Below are 5540 nucleotides of genomic sequence, written 5' to 3'. Positions count from 1 at the left end.
CTCACAACTTGAAGAATACTTAGCTGTCAACACGTTTAATTTAATTAGCTCAAAGCAGCGTTAGGATGAAGGAAATAAACACAAATTCCACTCCATATCTAGTAAGTATATTGGTAGGATTGACTACGATGTCGATCCTTCATTCTACTCCGAGTCCAACAAGGACTTCCAGTTATATCTCTGTAATATATCTTCAGTCTTACTCTTCGTAATTCATGCACTCGTGATTACTTTATACTTATTATTCTCTCGTTAACTCTAAAAAAATGGACAAGCTACAAAATCCTCCTTATTTTCCTCACTAGTTATCAGGAGGCTTTAAGGAAAATAACTCGTTTAATTCCGTATTTATTTCTCTTTCGTAGATCCTCAAGAACAAGATCTGAAGATTGAATATTCTAAGTACCCTTAAATGAATATTGTATAGTAACTTACAGATAGGACTAAGTTATGTTAATTATTTTCGTGGATAACCCATATTGTTTGTGAGTGTTAACAACTACTTAAGATTTACTGTTTTCTCATGTAAATATTGGATTTTGTTAAAAGGGGTCTTGAAATGAAAAAAAAAAAAAATAACCACGTTTGCAAATCTGGAGTGAACAAATCTGGCCATGGGCCATATTAATCAATTTACAGCAATATCAGTCAGTGATATGAGGGATAGACAGTAAGTTGTACAATGCTCCTTTGTCTGAGTAATGCATCAATGCCCTACACGGTTAAATAACCTTTTGGCTATGACAATGATTAAGAATATAAATATGGTCTAAATTGCGGTGAATGTTCTATAAATATATAAATTTGAGAGACGACCTATTTTCTAACAGAAATAACTAGAAATGTGAAAATTGCCTAAATCTTTGCGAGTGTAATTCAAAAAGAATAGTATTTGTTGACAACTTTGACAGACGACATATCTGGAAACATAGATTACTATTAATTCTATAGCTCTCCTCGTTTGCTAATACATTAAAATTTTCAAATCTCTAAGAGCAGATATGGTATATATTTTTCTCCTAACAAATATATACTTTTCTTTTAATTTATGCTCACAGCAATTTAGCCAATATTCACATCCCTAACAATGTGCAATCCAACTCCTAATCCAAATTAAAACAGGAACTCCTATTTCTCGAACCCAGTTATTTGCAATAATATATATATGTCAGTTAATAGTACTTGCTTTTCATCTGAGATATTTATGCATAGTTTAGTCGTTATTAATCGCCACGGATAGAATATCCCAAATAGTTTATTTGCAAAAAAAATAATCCCCAAGCCTCAATACTACGTAATGTCCTACTTTGCAAGTTGTAGAATAAAACATTGTTGCTAATAATAATGAAAAATTTGAACAAATATAATTGACTAACGAATTAATATTTGCATTTTTTTCTAAAAAAAAATAGTCTTTACTTCGATACTATCTGTTCTGAAATTGAATTTCAACAGGTCCCTTTCAATACATATTTTACTCATTATAATCTTGTACCTACGTAAAATAATTATATATGAAGGTACAATATTGTACCTTCATAACTTTCATATTATTGCTATAACAATATGAGCTTAATCATATTTTTTGTATACCAAGTGGATGGGAAAATTCGCCCATGAGGAAATGTAATCAAGTTTTCTATCTCTCTCACTCACTGTACAATTATCTGGTTATAAATCAATAATAAGAATAAGTACGCCCACAGTGAGGCAACTTTATCCAAAATAACTAACATAATTTTTTTTTTTTTTTTGCAAGAACAGCAATTATCTGCCTACAAAGGTATATTGTATGTTTTTTATTGCATAAGTTTATGAGTTACTCTGATTATTTACTATAATGAAAAACCTGCACCTTTTGTGGAACAGGAGTCATATTTGTGATGACGCAGGTCATGTTGGTGACACTTTTATTGCATATCGCAACCTTTCCACTAAAAAGAAAAGGCTCACAAACAGTTTGGAGCTAGTAGAATAGATCGAATTTCTTAAGTGATTTTTTCTTGACTTAATCGGAACGATACTTTGGGTATGACCGTAGACCAAAATTAAATCATTCTGAAATCAAAGCTGAATTTTTCGCTTTCAATATATAGATCGACTTTTTTTGGTCTTCGTCCTGAGTTATCCACAAATATGATTTGTAATACACATTAACCTTAATGATGTTATTGAAGGTCCATTTCATAATTTTGAAACACAACTGACGTTTTCATCAATTCATCTATAGCAGGGGTCAGCAAACTTTTGGAGAGTAGGGGCCAAACAGCTATGTATTGTCATGGTAGATGGACCAAACAGCTCTCGCTGCAGAGTGAGGGTGGATTAGTATGTCTATATTTACATGATTATACATGATAAGATGGCGGGCCGGTGATTGCCGACCTCTGATCTATAGAGTCGGTCTAGACCGAACTTTAAATGAGACCGATCCAATACAGAACTTTTTTAAATCCCATAATTAGTTCGGCACACTAAAAATCATTACAGTTTCAAATTGGGAGGTGAATGATCAGATCAAAGTTACGTCACTCATTTTTTGATTACCACCTTGTAGATTCAGTATTATATATATGTAGTGTTCAGTATTCAGTTGTGTGTAAAAGCTAGAGGATAAAATATTTGTTCCATAGTAGAAAACAATATGATATGCCAGTATGCTAAAAAATAAAACCAATAATTAATGTGGTCAACCTCACAAATTGAAGAATATTTTGGACAAAGAGGAGCATAGCTGTCAAGACATTACATTAAATTAGCCGCGAGCAGCTATGAGATGAAGAAAATAAACACACACCTCACTCCGTATCAAGCAAGGGCATATATGGACAGGGATTACTCTGTTTTAAATCCTTCTTTCTACTCTGCAACAATAACTTACATTTACAACTCTGTAACAAATCCTCAGTGTTACGTTTAATAGTGATGACTTTATTCTTACAAATTTACTAGCGGCAGTACCCGGCATTGCCCAGAGTAACCAGGTGTTATCTAAAAGATAATTTTTCTTTTAATAATATAAATGATAACTTTTCAAATACTCATCGTTTTTCATGAGAACAGACACTCGTGGTTACACTATATACATATATTTTCTCTCCTCAAGAATGAAAGACAGTTTGAGGAAAAAATATGACATTATGTTTGCTCAGCTAGGAAATACTCATTAGAGCTCTACTTGACTGAGCCTTAGCTCGATCCTACACGCAAAACTCCAGCGAGTATTTCATTAATATGACTTCATGTATATTTCTTGTGCTTTTGTTCCTCTATAGAATATATAATTTATAGTTAAAATAATATATATATATCATAAAAAATAAATTAGCTTTCATCAACAAGTAAATTTTATGAGTTTTGTGTGTGCAATTGCAACGTTTTTCAATGATTTTTAAGTCGCTAGTGGTTTTATGTACCAGACGCTAGTATAAAAAATATAATAAAAAGGCAAGAGGAGGACTAGATTATGGATCCAGATCCACTATTAAGCTTTTCGGAGTCCTATAATATGTCTTAACCAAGGGTTTCCCAAACTTTACTATGCCAAGGCCTCCTTCACTAATACATTATTAGCTGAGGCCTCCTTTATAAAAAAACAAAAAAACATTTATACTATGTATGTGTATTCTGAAAGCAATCCTCAATTCTTCTTCTTCCTGCCCCTCACCCCATAGCCTCCCCTCTTGGCCCTCACTTTGAAAACTATTGTATTAAGCAACCTCAGTTTGTAGGGTTCCCTGCGGGAAATTTTGGCCAATATGCACTCTGCGTATAAGGTAGCTACGAATCTGTTTGTATCTAATATCATTTTCTGGGCCCGAATTTTCTAGCGACACCCCTTGTTTTAAGTGCCTGTTACCAAACTGAGCCTGTATAAAAAAGAACCGAAACCAAAGACCAGAACCGAGACCAATAAATCTGAACCAAAACTGAGACCGAAATTGTTGAAATAAAAGGTCCGAGACCGGGACCGACAGAACCGCTGAACCTGAATCGAGCACAACCTTGCTATTTATCAATCCAACATACAACTATACATTCATACAGATAATCTTTGCTTTATAAATATAGAAGACATGTCTCTCTACAAGAATATAAGAATAATGAGAACAGCTTTGGAAAATAAAAAACATATATTGAGTTAGCAACTACAAAAATCTGGCCCTTCTTCCATTATCATATTATTTTTAATTATGTTGCTAGTCCTGAATGATTTTTGCTCACCACATTGAAAATGTTCTCAATTTTCATCTCAAAAATCTGGTCATTTTACTCCAAAGGTAATTCGATGAACGAAAACCAAAAGCCAACAAGTAAATCAACGACCAGTGAGAGACATGTAGCTTATTCATACACACACACACATATATAAATGTGCATATTATCTCCTTAAAGAATCTCTTCATTATAAAAACTCGTTTGCCAAGAAATAAGATATAATAAGTACATATATGGATATATGTAACAAGAGAGCTCATGTTATGGTATATAGATATAGAATAGTATATAAGAGGCCATTTTTCTTTCTCTCTCTCTCGTAAATAAGGCAAAATGAAATTCCTTTTGGTTTAAATAATGATATATGAAGAAATTATAGTATGTTGTATAATTCCATACTTTGCCAGGAATAGGGTTTATTTATTCTAAAAGGAACGGAATAAGTTATTGAATATGATCTTTACCACGAAACCTCTGTTTAGTCTCCCTTTTATGAAACATGCGTCCATCAACACAGGGGAGGGGGTGTAGGCTAATTATTATTCCATATTCATTTTCTTTTTTAAATTCCTAGATTTGGGGGAGGGGGCTACAGCCCCCTTATTGCAGATACCCCTGCAATTATTTTCAACTATGGATTTTTTTACTTGTACCGTTTTTAGATTCTTCGGTTCCGGGTTCAAGATCCATCCTATATTTAGTCTGAGTCCATTTCTATCAATTAGTTGTATTTTCAACAGTGCAAAAATGGCATACTTTTAAACATAACAAAGATAATACTTAAATACAACGAAAAGAACACTTTAAAAAAAAAAGAAAAAACTATTTGCATAAATGAAATCTTGATCCCTTGTAGATAATGTTTTAAAAACTAACTAAAACCTACGACTCTAAGCAGGGCTGAGGACTACGCAGTAGGTTGATAATTGAGTTTATCTGTAAAAAAAAAGTGTCTCTTTTCTCCCAACTTCCCCAATAGACAAAGTTATTTTCCAACCAACTTATGGAAGCCGGGATTCTTACAGGCTTCCATAAGTTGGTTGGAAAATATAGAGGATAGAGGACTTTCGATATTATTAGTTTCATTTTGTTCAAGTTTTCATAAGAAGGGTTTGAATTCACAGGCTAATCAGTCATGTGGCTTACTTTTGGACATAATTGTTCCCTTGGAGACGCCAAGCTCAAGCAAATTGCTCATTGAGTAGAAAAAATCATTGTCAGAAAGGAAGAACTCAAAACTGATGGATTATATTTGAAAGGTAATGTCAAAGTCCATAAAGTATCATAAATATAATGTAGATTTTCGTCTATAGTGAACATTC

Source organism: Lepeophtheirus salmonis, chromosome 7 (genome assembly GCF_016086655.4).
Source record: "Lepeophtheirus salmonis chromosome 7, UVic_Lsal_1.4, whole genome shotgun sequence".
NCBI classification, from domain to species: Eukaryota; Metazoa; Arthropoda; class Copepoda; order Siphonostomatoida; family Caligidae; genus Lepeophtheirus; species Lepeophtheirus salmonis.
This window is presented reverse-complemented; position numbering follows the sequence as displayed.